At 52.0% G+C, this 15824-nt stretch overlaps 1 protein-coding gene across 1 annotated transcript in view; it reads right to left on the bottom strand.

Annotated features, from left to right (window-relative positions):
* SHANK3 (SH3 and multiple ankyrin repeat domains 3) overlaps nucleotides 1-15824 on the bottom strand; it is a 353875-nt gene that overhangs the window by 8666 nt on the left and 329385 nt on the right. The window lies entirely within an intron of this gene.

Here is a 15824-nt window from a genome sequence, read left to right as displayed (position 1 = left end):
TCCAATAACAGCCTCACTGGCAAAGCAGTGAAGCATGCACTGGACAAGTGGAAGGCAAGGTTGACTGGGAACTGGACGAGCTGCCAGGCGATGTGGAGGACTGTGGTCAGCAGTCCAGTCCAGCTGGAGGCCAGGTGATGATGGTGTACTCCGGCTGCTGGTACTGAGGCCAAAACCACTTATGTCTTCATCATTAATTACCTGGACGATGGGGCATAGGATACCCTCAGCAAGTTTGCGGATGGGTTTATGAAACAAGGAGGGGTGTCTGATAAACCAAACGGGTATGCTGCCCCTCAGTGTCCCTGACTGACTGAATAGTGGGCCAAGAGCAATCTCCTGAAGTCCAACAAAGGGAAATGCAAAGTCCTGCACCTGGGAAGGGGGGAACAGCCCCATCCTCCAGGGCATGCCAGTGGCCAACCAGGTGGAAAGCAGCTTTGTGGAGAAGGACTTGTGGGTCCTTCCGGACACCAAGTTGAACACGAGCCAGCAATGTGCCCCTGTGTAAGAAAGATGGTATCTTGGACTTGCACTGCAAGCAGGTCGAGGGAGGTGATCCTGTCCCTCTTCTCGGCACTGGTGAGGGCACACCTGGAGCGCTGTGTCCAGTGCTGGGCTCCCCAGTACAAGAGAGACATGGGCATACTGGAGAGATCCCAGCAGAAGACCAGGAAGATGGTTTAAGGGACTGGAGCGTACGACACAGAAGCACAGACTGGGAGAGCTGGGACTGTTCAGCCTGCAGAAGGTTCAGGGGGAATCTCATCACTGTCTAACTACATGATGGAAGGGAGGAGAAAAGATAGAACCAGGCTCTTCTCAGTGGTGCCCAGTGACAGGACAAGCAGCAATGGGCACAGTTAAATATAGGAAATTCCATCTGAAGACAAGAAATCACTTTTTTACTGTGAGGGTGGTCAAACACTGGCAGGCACAGGTTGCCCAGAGGGTGTGTGGAGTCTCCATCCCTGGAGGCAGTAAAAACCTGAAAATGTCCTGGGTGTGCTGCTCGAGGTGGCCCTGCCTGAGCAGGGGTGGGACGATCTCCAGAGGTCCCTTCCAACCTCAACCATTCCGTGATTCTGTGAATGCAGATGGTGGGAGACCCACACCTGTGGGCAGCCAGCAGCAGATGTCCCGATGAGAAAGTGATGATCACATCAGCTCACTGCTACAGATGATTATTTCTTTCTGCCACAGCTGCCCAGTGGAAGAACCCTCCACAAGGTTTTACAAGAAGCCTCTATGAGGATTTATGCAGAGAGCACTTGAGCTTCCAACAGATCTTCCAGACACTGTCCTCAGCTTTCACTGGTGCACACACAGCAAGCAAACAGCAGTGTAGTCCTGCACCACCATCAATACCTCACTGTCCCTACCAGCCTGCACCATTTCAGTATCAGCTTTCACTTCTTGCTGCCTGTGGTACAGAGAACACTGGAGGCATCAGGAACATTGCCAACACCAGGTGGACAAAATTCATGGCTGGGGACTGAGCTCTTTGACCTGCAGAATTTAGCTTTTGCACTCAGCTGCCCATTTCTTTACATTTATTAACAGTGAACTTCCTTTGCTATCACACAATTCACTCACCTAGCTTGGCTAGTTTCCCTCTAGTTCTTCACTGTCCTCTCTAAGTTCAATGTCTCCCATACTTCCATGTTTTCTGTAAATCATGAATTCTCATTAATTACTGTGGTTTTCATATAATTAGTAACTTTGTTACTAATGTTAAATGGGACCCTACTAGAAAATACTGAATCTCTGCAATTAACCTTTTTCCACAATGACAAGCTACCCCAACTCTTCATTTCTATTTTTTCTCCTCTGTAAAACACATCAAGACCAAAGTCTTACTTCTTACTCTGAAATAATTCCTCAGTTTTAATAATCCATCTCCTGTGCTTCTGATGCCCAGCTCCTGAACCACAGCCTGGAGCAGGGGCTGCTGGCTTTGCTCCTGAGACATGGGCAGCTGGCAGGAGAACACACACGTGCCTGCCCAAGAGAGTGGCCTTCCTTAGGGGCTGTGAATGTGGAACAAACACAGCTCCCTTGAGCCACGCGTCCAGAGTCGAAGCACGCTGCATTTAGCTCAAGTCCCATCACGGTATCTCACCATTGACAAGTCGACACAAACAATCCACTTGCAGCTTTCTGTCTGGAGAGGGAAATGCAGAGGAGCCCAAGGGGTCTCTCACTGCACTGCTGGAGGTCCTCAGCAGTCATGCAGGCTGTGTATGAAGACTTCAGTTTCCAAACGAGTGCAGAACTGCCAGCACTGAAGAAGTGGAAGACATGCAAGGCAATGAAGTGGCCTACAGAGGACAAACCTCCCTGAACCAAGGCACGTGCAACACTGACACCTCTCTGCACGGGGGACTGTTTAGAGCCAGTGTGTCCTCCATCCATGTCACACCACTGTACAATGAAAACCTTTTCTTCTTGCAAGGAAAGGAGGGGAGAGATTTGAGTTTCTAAATCTAAGACATCAAGTTCTGGATTTCCTCAGTCTGCTCAGGACTGGACTTTCTTCTACTTATTTCCAGAGCTGAAAAGAAGTCCTAGAACTAGCACAGATTCAGCATCTCCCTTGACTCTGGGGACAAAAAAGAGATGGAAAAACTGATTTCTATAGCTTAAGCAGCAAGTAGTGAACGTGTAGCAACTAACCAAGTGAATCAGGCCAGCTCTATGCTGCTATTCAGGTGTTCAGCAAGACAAACTCACTTGAACAATGGAAGTTGTTTATAAACCCTAATGCCAGATCATGAAGGACTGGCAAGGCTCATAATCACATGACTACAGGGCAGCAGTGCATGTGGCCAGAAGCTCAGTGCTCCACAAGCATGGGAGCGACCAGTGGAAGAAAGCAGTACAACGAAGTATACAACTACTTTTGCAAATTGTTTTTTTCTCTCAGAGAAGCATATAGTGAAAGCCACTTAAGCCATGACTTCTTGCACGCCATGGCAGTAACCCCTACACTACTGCTGGGCTGAGCTGCCAGGGTGGCACAGCGTGGGCAGCACCAGGCAGACTTTCTGGGAGCAGCCTGGGAGCACTGCAGTCAGCGGCCAGGAGAACACCCGTCACAGCAGACCTGGGCAGTGTGATTCAAGCCTGGAGGCTGCTCTGCATGGCCAGCTGCTGGCCTGGTGCACTGAAGAGGAAAAGCACGGAGCGACTTGCCCGCAGTCAGGGAACACTGTCAGGTACAGAAAGCACCAAGTACGAAACACTCAGCGGGGACAGGAAAACGAACAAATCCATGGAAGTTAAAGGCAAGCAGACACGAATGGAAAATAAGGCACACGTGTCAGGTTTGTAGGTGATGCAGACCTGACTGAAGCAGCAGGGGAAGCCCTGGATGCCTTCAAAGCACAGCACTCAGACCTGGGTGCGCTTCTGGGAAATTCCTGCTAGCATTGAGACAAAGAGCAGAGGCCTGAGGCTCTCCACCCGAGGAGCACGTAAGACTGGCCTGGTGGAAGCTGTGCTAGTGGTAACAAATGTTTTTCTGGATTCTTGTATATCACTTTAATAGAGTATGAAAATCTTCTCCAGAAAGCTACTGTGTCACTGTTTTAAGCCAGTACCTCACTATGTGAGGACAAAACAAAAACTGAGCAATGGGTATCACTGATGAAGCAGCTGAGCCTGCTACTCCTCATTTACCATGTCATAATGATCTTTTGCTCTTCATCACACTATACATGGCCCTTCATGTGGGAATAGGACACCCCTGCAGATGTGCTTCTGATGGAAAAAGAGCTAAGAACTTATGATGTTTCCTTGAGCTGATGAAGGGAACGGCGTGGACAAGTCAGGACACCTGCTTGGCACCTGGATAACAGAAGGATGAAGTTGCTGCGCTGAGGCTTTGGGCTTTGATGAAGTGCAAGGTGCAGCTGAAGACTGAGCCCTGAACTGGCAAAATGTCAAAGGATGAGACTCACCTATGAGTCAAGATGAACCGTCCACTGCCCCCGATCTCTCCACAAATGAACTGCCTTCCTTATGGAGAGAGAGATCCCTTACCAGCCTCGGTCATGGTCAGATGAAAGCAAATTTCACTTTTGCTGGGTTTATTGATTTATTTATTTTTGCTCTCCCAAACTGTTTATAAGACATTATCCCAATGAAACAGAGCCATGAAAACCCTTGACGCATATGCCCTTTTGTGGCTTCTCAGTGTAAACGTCTCCTTCCTGTTTCAAACCCACTTTTTCTCTCTCCATGTATTTCCCTCTTCTTTCTCTGATCAAACTCCTGCAGCCAAGACAGTAACCATTCTGGCCGTTCCCTGTTAGAACATTTTCACATGACCCCAAAACACTAGTTGTCCTTCCTTCACCTGCTCTTCCCAGCTCACTACAGTGTCCTACAAACTTCATCAGGAGCTGTCTCCTGAGCCAGAACTGCCTGTCCTACCCTCTGCTGAGCTCCTGGCTCCCAGTCACAGGAGTCTGACCTTGGCCAGTGTCTGTGCTCAGCAGGCTCTGCGCAGATCATGGCATGGTGCAGGCCACTGGCAGCTGGCTGACTTGGGGCATTGCACAGAGATCTCTTGCACAGAGATCATCTAACATGACCCTCATAGCACCTAACGCCTCAGAAGTGAGTTCCTAGTTGAAAAAGTGACTGGAAAAGAAGGACCCAGGGCTCTTCATATTTATTGCTCCTGCTGGTCTCAGATCAGAGGACGAAGGGCACTTCTGTGTTGTTTTTCTCTTCCTAATTCCCAGTGCTGAGCCCTGAGAGCCAAGACAGAGCCTTCCCCTCTCCGTCAGCACCAGTTGCAGACACCTGCAGGCCAAACCAAGCCCTGCAGGCACTGCCACCTTCCACGCTCACCCTGTCTGCTGGCAGCCAGCGCTGCCCCAGGCACTGCAGTCCCAGCCTGTTTCAGTGCGCTCAAGTGCTGGCACGGAATGGTGAGGCTCGTTCTCAGCTGGCTGGGCCCAGAGACTGCAGCGGAGCTGTTTTGATGCTTTCATGCAGACCCAGCTCTTGTGCACCTCACTGACAGCTACAACCTGCCCTGGGCTCGGGCTCCTCTTCCTGCCTGGTGCCACCGATCGCCAGCGTCAGCGCTGGGCACGTCTCCAGGCCTGACCTCAGCCACCTGCACAGAAAGGCAGGGCTAGAGCTTTCTGATCAGGTGAGGAGCTGTGTCACACGGGAAAGCTACTAGTTTGCAGAAAATGACTGACCCTGATGGGACTGACGAGTGGGAAAGTTGGCCCAGGAGTGTTTGAAATTTGATGACACAGAAGGTTAATTTACAGGGTTGCAGGACATCGTTACGTACACAGAGCTAACGACATGCCTCCAGCCAGCAGCAAGCACTTCTGCGCCTGAACTGATCATGCCTTAGAAGTGGTGTAGAAATGAGTCTCCTCAGTGCAGCCTAAAAATATCCTGGTTTTACACCACCCCCTCCTTTCCAGGAAATTAAATGCAAAAACTTGAGCTAGGAAAATATTAAAGGTGCTCAGCTAAGCAGGCACCTGTGAAAAAACAGGGTGGATTACACATCCAGTTTTATCACCGGTCACTTTGGACAAAGACACCAGCTGACATTTTTTGCACCATAATTGGGAATAACACCACTCCCTAAAGTCCCTGTGCAGTCGGTGCCTGCTGCCCACCCCTCCTGCTCGTGCTAACACAGCCCTGTTTGGCCATGGCCTCCCCCCGCTGCCTGCTGCTGTGCCGCAGCCCCTCTGCAGCGCCCGTTCCCTGTCCCGGCTGCACTCGGCGCTCAGCGGGATGCTGGGCTCGGGCGAAGTGGTGTCCGAAGCTGTCATGTCAATGGGGTTGTGCAGCAGAGCAGGAACATGAAGTGACGGGGACACTCAGCCAGCTGGGGCTGGACGGGAGCAGTGCTGGCTGAGCCCAAACGGACGGGTGCAGGCTGGGAGCATTGTCTGAAATGCCTGCTCAGCTGAACGAGGATGGAATTGGCTCCCGTTCGTTTCAAACAGTGATAATCATGTTAATGCTGTCTGACGAGCCGGTGCTGTGCTGGGACCGCTGGGCAGCGTCCCCACAGGGTGGGGGGCAGAAGACAGGTCCGGGCAGCCTCTAAATTGGCCCCGTCCTGCTGCACGCAGCACAGAGCTGAGGGACGAGCCCAAGTGCCCGCAGCAGTGACGGGGGGACAGGCTCCCCCTGGGTGCAGCACTCCCAACACTCAGACGCTCTGTGATACCAGCAACAGGACAGAATGCATGAAGACATGGGCATATGCAATGACATGAGCAGGACCCTCCCACCGCTGACCAGAGGCAAACAAAGCAAGATTTATGTGCCAAACGGGGGCGCGACTTTCTGCCCAGCTCTAGCCAGAACAGTGCCCCATCTCCAGCTGTACCTACGGGCTCCACCACCTCTCCCCACCAGGACTGCCCTGGGCCAGATGGCACCTGAGTTTCCCACACCTCTGCTTAAAGCGGCTGTGTGACACAGCCCAGGAGTGGAGCAGACCTGGTCCCTGCGGATGGCATCCACGCGGCTGTCTGGAAAGCGGTACAGGAGAAACCAACAGCCCAGCGGTGGTGTATGGCATCTGGCAAGAGGAGTGTCCTAGTGTGCTGCCATTCTGCTCTCCCAGGGACTGGCCCTGTCCAGCTGGACACCGGAAAGGGGATGCAGACTCGGAAATTCAGCAATTGGCAGAAAATGACAAGTAAAATAAAACATGAGACTGTCCAGAGCTCTGGGTATGCTCTGGGTTTGCCTTCACACGTGGAAGCAACACAGGTGTAGGTAGCTAGTTTCATACACACTACGGGTAAAAAAAAACAGGACAGACAGACAAACACGGAAGAAGCACAACCAAGACCACACAGCTGGCCATGCACACTGGGGAAATTCACTTGGTGGGCAGCCTGGATTGGGAACATGTGCCACAGCTCGAGCCCTGCAGAGCCCCTGCAGGCCCGCAGGCCATCTTCCTGGGGAGGAGGGAGGCAAAGGGGGCCTGCCGCCAGGTGAGTACACACAGCTGGCCAGCCAGGGGCTTGCAAGGACCGACAGCAGCACCGGTGGCAGCTGAGACCTGCTGGGGACATGTGCCAAGTGCTGTGCCAGCGAGGACTTCTCCAGCAGCCATTAACCACTTTGGGAGAAGGGAGGCAGCTTTCTGTTGTGTGATTTCCCCGCAGCAGTCCCAGGTAAACCTTGATCTGTGGTTTAAGTCTGTGCCAGCAGCGGTTTCCCTGGGGCACTGCATGTCACCGGCTGTGGGCCACCAGGCTGGAGCTGCCAGAAGGCAGCACTGTCCCCTTCCAGGCCTACCCTTCACTGCCCATCAGCTGGGCTCAAGCCTGGGGTCTCCACACGATTTTGGACATAGAAAGAGCATAAAAGGCTGCTTGCTCTGTCTCATCAGGCTACTGCTCCAGGAGGTGACCGGCAGCAAGGGTGAGGCCTAGGGCACCTCTGAGCACAGGGCAGCTGCCAGGGGCTCGGCAAGGAGCCTGCTCCCTGGGGGCGGCTGGCTCAGCCCTTTGCCGGCATCCGTCCCCAGGCCTCGCGGACTGTGCTGCAGGGGCCTGGCCTGGCCCTGGCTGGCTGGGGCACGTGGTCTCATCCAGCCACGGGACGGGTGCCATCACAGCCCGAGGGAATTTCCTCAGTTGTCGCCCAGGAGGCAGCAGCACACAACGCCACGACACGGGGACACGGACATGCTACGGGGCACACGAGGATGGGCGGGCGGACACTCACGAGGCAGAGTGGGCATCGCTCCCTGCCCTCGGCCGCCCGGGCACGGGAGCGGGGAGCGGGACTGGCGGGCGGCGCGGGGAACGACATGAGTTTGCTATGAGATGAGAACATGCTCACTTACACAACTCGCCCACCCTCCTGAGGCCAGAGGCGGTTCTAGACAGAGCAGCGCAGACATGCAGATGTGAGAGCAGGAAGAGAGCAATGAGAGAGAATGTTAGCTCCGGTCCGGGCGCAGCAACAACACAGAGTGAACAGATGTTGGCACACGGCCGCGGCCTGGCCAGGCCGTGCGGGCCCAGGGGCAGTGGCTGGGGCGTGGGGCAGTGGGGCAGCGGGCCCCCGGCCGCTGGGCTCAGTGTGACCGAAACCCAGCAGCTCCGGGGGGTCGCTCCTGGGTGGGGGGCCCAGGGAACCGCCAATGGGGCTTCTGGGGCCAGGTACGTTCAGGTGGTTTCCGCACTTGCTGAGGGTACATTCGTGTGTTTACTACGGGAAATGGGACAGTCATAATTGCATGAGTTCAACAGCCAAAGCCTGAACAATTCAACAGTACTATTTGTAACAGCTGAGAAAAGAAGAAGGGAGGAAGGGAAAGAGAAAAGGGATGGGATGGGGCAGAAATTTGGGGAAGAGCAGAAGGGGGAGGAGAAGGAGGGAAAGGAAAGAACATATGCATGAGAAAAAAATGGTCCACAGCAAGAACAAGAAAGAGTGGCAAATATAGTTCAACATCTTTTCTGACTTTACCAAATATCTGTGTTAAGTGTTTTGTTTTTATGACTGTGAGAACAACAGCTACAACTGGAGGTCAATGGAGTATTATTAGGGCCTTGCAAGTGAGTTAATGTTTCCCAAAGGGGATAATCACAGTTTCTCTGGTATACAAGTTTGTGTTAATGCTTTGCTAGGAGTCTGTGCTATGCCAAAGCACTGGCCCTGAGCTGGCAGGAAAGGCTCTGGAGGAAAAAAAAAAACAGCATTTGATATCCAGTAAGGAGGTGGGACACACTGCTTGCACATGTCCTTGCAGGGGCAAGGACGGCCTTGCAGCCTCTGCCCGGGTATTAAACTTCCTAGACTGTCTTCTTGTGCACTGCGAAACCCCTCGGCCTCAGCTCATCTGGACGGCATTGCCCACCTCCTCCTAGCAGAGATTCGCTGCCTCCACGCACTGCAGTGCCAGGCCCTTCTCATTTCCTGAAAGTCCCCGCCATGTTTCAGTTTGGCATGGGGAATACAAACATAAAAAAATAATCTCTGGTTTCATTCATTTTTTTTCCTCTTTTTTTTTTTTTTTCCTTTTTTTCTGCAGGTTGTACTCCTAATGCAAAGAAATTCATAGGAATTTCTCATGCCTGCACCAGACTCCAATGGGGAAGAAGGAAGCAAGACAGTTATAGTCTTCCAGATGGGATTTGCTTGGCCAAACAAGGGACTGCAGGTGGAGAGTACTGGCTGGTAGCTGGTGCAGGTCACCAGCATCAAGTGAAGCCTGTGCTGTCTGGGACAGAGATCTAGCTCACTCCTGCGCAACCCGAAGCGAATGCACACAGGCAGCGCCCAGGCAGGATGGCGTGCTGAGGAGGAAGCATGGTTATCCCCTGGGAATGCCAGGCACCACCAGCGAAGGCGTCCCGGCCGTGTCACGGTGACGGACTCGCTACACTCAAGGAGTGACCTAGAAGAGCAAGAGGACTTCTAAATGCACTTTGAGCACTCTCCTTCTCATGCTTTTCCATACAAGAGGATCTCAGCCTCCAGCAACATTTTCTTGGGCAGTTTTACAGCTGGTGATGTACCTGGATTCTAAGTCGTTCAGACTTGGGCTCCTGCCTGCCTGTGCTGCTTTGTGGAATAGGGAGAATCGGCAGCAAAACCTGCGTTGGTGAACATTTACAACAGTGAGTTTCTGGCAGGGTCAGAGCTTTATGGACAGAAAAGCTGCATGCGCCTTAGCTAATGTTAATAATCTCTTGTTGCAGTAAACCTGTTTTGTCCTCTTCTCATCTCTTCTTTTTAGGAAAACGAAATTTAGGGCCAGTAGCTGTAGGACAACTTGTCTCCTCCTGTGTTGTCTCTGGGAATCTCCAAGCCAATCTCTTCCTAAACTTCCACTTAGGAGTTTAAGTCAACACGGAAGATTTCCTGCAAAACTGCTCTAAGTTAGCATGCAGGCCTCTTTACATACAGTTGCTTTTCCTCTTGTGTGTTGACAAAATAATTGTAATTTGAGTGTCTCTTCATTTTTCTCCATAAAAAGGAAAAGCCCCTTTTCTATGACTTGCACATCTAGTCTGCTAAGGCCCCTGAAAGGAACATCCCTTACAGCTCTTCTCCTGCACCTGGGAGACAAATAACTGCATCACGGGACCTTCCCAGGGCTGTTATCAGCCATGAGTGACTCTTCCATTCTTCTCTTCGAGCCATCTCAGCACTGACACAGTATTGGTGGGACCCAGAGCTCTGCTGATGGAGGTCTAGCCAACACCTGCTCTGCTGTCCCCAAATCTCACTCTGGACAAGCATGAGTCAGAGTCTCGCTTTGCTCTTCTACTCACTTGGAGGAGTGATGAGTGCATGAGCTGTGATTAGTACATGTTAGTGACCAGATGAGGTGAAGCCAGCTGTGCTTGCTGTGATATGGACACATGCTGAGACTTGCTACCCACAAAGCCCCTGTCTCCTTGTAGGCAATGCACATCAATGTCAAAAACAGACCCTACCCATGCACCAGTGGCAGGAAGCATCGAACTGGTTCCAGGCCGGTGCCACTCAAGATCAAGGGGGGAGTTCCTATGGGGCAGGTGTTCTCTGAATTTAGCTCTTCACAGTAGCTCATAGAAACTCTTGCCATATTTTCCAAATGCCCGGCCTCCCTCAGCTTATCTCTAAACAGTGCGCTTCCCCACCCCCTTGCTGTCTGCAGTCCCATGGCTAAGTGGAAAAGCCCAGAGGGGTGGACTGCGTGCAGGAGTGCCACATCCTCATCCTGGCCTCCTGCAGTGAATGCTGGCACAATGCCGTGTCGTCAAGGAGCCAACAGCACCTTTGTGCACACTGGTCTGAGCCATCACCAGGAAGCATGGAGAGCTGCCCCCAGCTGCCTGAGTGCACCCGCAGCAGAGCTGCTGGTCCCGCTGCTGCACGCCTCCATGTGCAGCACCTTTCTCCCACCGTCAGAGGATGCGGAGTCCGTGGAGCAAAGGATGCATTTTTATAGTTAGCTGCAGAGATGTATTAAGCATCTGTAAGCAAGCTGCTGCAGGAAAACAGACCTGAGTCCCACCATGGCTCCACCACGGCACTGCAGTTTTGCCCTTCTCATCAGTGGCTGCAGGTTTCACCTGGCACATTGGGAAAAGGCGGGGTGCTTGGGGGCATGCTGCTGGGGCCTCAGGGTCTCCAGAGGACAGCAGGCTTTGGGAGCATCAACAGTCAGGCTGCTCTAGACAGGACAGCCCGAGGTGCACCCTGTTTTACTTCGTCAGAGGACACAGCTGCCAGCCTGTTGGAGCGATGCAGCCTTCCAGCACCTGAGGCCGGGGTCTGATGCTTGCACTCTGCACGAGACTCTATTTCTCATCGGAAAGGCCACCTCCTGCAAAACCTAAATGCAGCACAAATAACTTCCCATATGCCACAAACTCCCTCTGGGGAAGGGGCTGAGAAGCACAGATCTCAGCTGGCCTCATGAGTGACAATCTCTAGCTTTTCAGCAGCTCTCCATGGACAATTCCCTTGACCACTGGAAAAAGCTCAGATCTGATTTGTGCATCAGTTTAGACGCCATGAAGAGACAAAAAGCCTACAAGGAAACAGGGGGTTGTATCTGCAGCGGCTGAAAGCTTGCACCAGAAATGTTACACCATTTAACTGAAACAGAATTAATTGATGAGTTTATATAGAAAGAGGTAGCTTTACCCTAGGAGCTAAATGCCTAAAGGGCTTATTTTTCTTCTCTCTCTCTTTCAGATCTGTAGAAATACAAAGCAGTTGTGGGTTTCCAGAACAGCACCTGAAAAACTCAGTTTTGCATCTAAAATTGTGCTTCACATGATACATTTGGCATGTTCGGCTGTTGCTTAAATATAAACAAACAATCAAACAAAAACCCTTTGCAAAACACCCTCTAACCCAGATTCTTGGCTGAATTAGCTGGAGCCCAAAACTGGAACTGTGTTGACACTTCACATGCTTCTGGCTTGAGTCAACGTGAGCTCACATTTAGCTTTATGGTCTGGCTGATCAGCATCCTAGCAAACCTGTTAGCAGAGGTGGGAGGTTTAGATCTGAGTGTGACTACGCACTATGAGAAATGACACAACCCTGATGAGGCTGGATGGCCACGGCCAGTCACACAACAAAGGGACATTAAACAGGAATGCCATCTTAAACACACGTTCGAATGCTGCACATTGAATGCGTGAGTCACCCTGAAGAGCATGATTTCAGCATCTGGTACTAGGATGCAGTTCTTCAGCTGGCATTTTCATCGCTAGCTATGACTCACTGGATCACTAATCAGAAACGTACACCTCTCATTAGTTAACGTCAGCTTTATTGTGATAATGGATGTCACACAATGAATCCATTTCAGCTCTGAGCTGCAGGTTCCTTCAACTGCTCCTGCTCAGTGGAAGAACTGCACGACATCTGCTGCTGTGTTAGCTCTGTCCCAGGGGGCTCGGCAGTTCAAGTCATAGACATGCCATGGCATCTGGTCACTCTCCTGCAGCTCAGCTTAGACAAGGCTATTGCGTCTTGGGACACCGGCTCTTCAAGGATCACATTCATGCTAAACATGGAGATGTCTGCTGCTGGCTTCGTGTCAGCCTTCGTAGACATGCTTTGTTAAAGTAAGTGGCAGAGGAACTCCCAGGTGAGCAAAGTTTGTGTGTTCCCAGCTCATGGGTCATCTCATAGTCCCACGAGACAGTGTGAATGAAAGTTGTCCCTGCGCTCTGCTGTCACTGCCACCGCCAAACTATGGTGTCCTGGTGAGCACTGTGCAGAAGGCTGAATCTGAGCAAGTGGGCATGCTACTGCTTCAGTAGCAAACTAAAAGCACAGTGCATGGGTGCAACAAAGCTTCCCTCAACATGCTTAGCCCTGGCCATTCACACAGGGCCTGACGACTGGGGATGATGGAATATATATTTTCTCTATTGATTGCCTCAACTCTGACCTTAGGTTCTCATTTTCAGTATTTCTTGACCTCTTTTTCAGTCCCTCTTGTCAAATGTCCTCCTGGGGAAGACTGTCTTGGAAGGAGATACAGTCAGAGTTAGTCATGGAGAAAGCAGTTTCTGTCTTCTGTTCCTGGAGGCCCCCAGCCAGGACCCTCACAGACCTCTGCAAGAGAACTGCACCAGTGCCTGTGCTACAGACAGCGCGTGCAACAAGAGGTTACCTGCTCTCAGGTGTAAGTACTGTAAATTCAGAATTTAATGTGCTAGAAATGAATCCCAGTCATGAAACCTGCAACTGCAAGCAAGCCGCTCCACCTGCTCGCGGCAGCTCTTCAAGCCCCTGCAGTGACACTGATAGTGACAGCAGCTCACGAATGGTTTCCTGCAAAGGGCCCCTCATCATCCCACTAAGCCCTGTGGAACTCTGGGACACGTTCTGGCTCTAGATAAGAGCCGCAGTTCAGCTCACAACAGTTTCTGGAGCAGTGTGAAATGTGAGAATGACTGAAAAAGCTGCAGCACAAATCAGGCCACGGCCCGTCAGTCCTCCAAATGCCCTGCAGAGGGGCTGGAACACGGGCTCTGGCTGCAGCAGCACCTGGGCTTTCAGGATGCCTGGACAAAGGGGTGCCCCATCCCGCAGCCCCTGGAGGGATACTCAAGGGCCACCACTGCTGACAGCAGCATTGGGCCAGCATGGTCCCACCTCACTCCCTCCATAGCAGTACTGCTGTATTTAGGGGTGTCTGTTGTGGGAGATTTAGATAATACTGTCGTTCTCAGGACAAGCCCAGGGACTGGAAAATGTGTCCTGAAATGGGTAATTTAAGCTTATCTAACTGTTCTTTCCATTATTTTCTGAATTTACAGTAATTTCATAAAAGAGAGGAATTTTCACAATGAAGAGAGTGACTGACATCATTAAATATTCTATTTACAGCTGACTACCTGGGAAATATTTTAAGAATTTGACACCAACCAAGAGCATAAAAATTTCAGAGATGAAAGGCCATGACTTTCAGAGAAAGAGATGAGAAATATTTAACTCTGCAGGACTGCCAAAAAATGCCAAACACTTGGTGGCAGGGTGGGTACAGGACAGGAGGCAGGGACGCATATCCCTGCAGGGCAGGGCAGCAGGTGCTGGCGAGGAGGAGGACGGGGTCTCCACACAGAGGGTGCATTGCAGCAAGACCACGTCACGGGGCAGGAGCTGTGGCAGGGGCCTGCTGCCGCCGGGAGAGATGGGGACCAGGGAGGCACACTGCCTGCTGGGACATGGGTGGGAGACCTGCAGCCGTGAAGGATGGGAGACGTTCGAGAGAGGCAGAGGATGGTGAAGGGGCACCCCCTGGGAACTGGGGGGTTACTTGTGCCGGGTGGCTGCACGGGGAACAGAGGCTTACCAGTACCTGGTGATCTGGACAGACAGGGGAGGCCAGGAACGGAAAGGGGACAGGTAGAGGGGTTGCTGAGTTCTGACACCATGAGGGAGTTGCAGGTGCTTTTCACTGACACCTCTGGGAGACCAAATGAGGTTGAAGACACACAACCTAGCAGCCCCTCTACCACTATCAGGTGAGGGAGGACTAGCTGTGCCCCAGGACAGGTCCCAGCAAAAGGACAATGTCCTGTATGGGTGAGCTGTTTGAGGTGCCACCCCGGTCACCATTAAAAGATGATAATCCAAGTTCACTAGCTTCACTGAAGATGTGCATGGTCAGCAATTTTTAGGAATATGAGGCATGGCATGCCTTATTTCAGAGGGTCCACAAATGCAATTGAACTAAGGCCATTCAGCTCAGGACCTCATGTTGACCAACTGAGCAGTGCTTGGAGGAGGGACCATGCGTCAGACATCAGTCTGTAGGGAATGGCCGTAATGTGCATTTGAGTCCGAATCCATCAAGGAGATAAAATAGCATAGCAGGGCAAGATCCAGAGATCTTATTCCACTCTGTGATCGTAACTACAAGTTGGCACCTACCCAGAGGTGGATCATCAGTGCAGCCAGGCTGGCACTGCCAACACAGGCACCAGCAGGGAGATACAAGCCAGGCAGAGGATGCAGATACACGAGCGCTCCTGCGGGGCTACGTCAGGTTAGGACATTTTACCCCCGTGCTACAGTTTGAAATGTCATCAGCTGTGTTAGCACTACATGGATTTGTAATCCATCACTGCGATGCTCTGGTTAGATAAAACATCTCAAAAGACAGGTTCCCCTTAGCTCAGAGCTCCCTGCTGGTCTGTCACCTTGCTGACCCTGCCAAGTGTCTGCATCTGGGTGGCCTGGACATTGTGATGCCAGTGGGACCTGCTTACTGTGCCTTTGTGACCAGGAAGGCATTTGTGTGAAGGGCAGGGTGCAACTGGTGTCTTTGTGTCCCTTCCTGCTGTATCTTTAAATTTCTATGCCTTCTGAGGGTTTGGTCTCAAATCTCAGACTCTAAATTAGAGTTTTTTGGTTTAGTTTAGTTTTACACCTAGATCAGTGGGTGAGCTGGGGTGAAAGCAATGGCCAACGGGGCCACCACCTCCACGGAGGCAGCAGGTCTGAATGCAGCGCCGTGTGCGGGCTGGTGAGTGGGATGGGGCAGCCGAGGGGGTGCCTGCCATGGGAGGAGGCTGACACGGGAGGTCTGTGCTGCCTGGAGAACACGATGGGCACAGCTGCAGCGTAGGAGAGGGGAGCCAGTGGCTCCTGAGCGCCTTGAGGGATGAAGAAATCTGAGAATGAATTTGAATGAGAAGGAGGCTTCTGATGTCCTGGGGATTCACACCGTAACCTGGACCGTGACCTTTTTAGACCTGATGGGTTGACCAGGCCCTGAGCAGCTCTGGGTCTGCACGAGGACGAGGAGGTGAGAGGATCTGTATTTCGGTGCTATG

Source organism: Cygnus atratus, chromosome 1 (assembly GCF_013377495.2).
Source record: "Cygnus atratus isolate AKBS03 ecotype Queensland, Australia chromosome 1, CAtr_DNAZoo_HiC_assembly, whole genome shotgun sequence".
Taxonomy (NCBI): Eukaryota; Metazoa; Chordata; class Aves; order Anseriformes; family Anatidae; genus Cygnus; species Cygnus atratus.
Note: the sequence above shows the minus strand (reverse complement) of the source record. Positions and strands in the feature narration are given on the sequence as shown.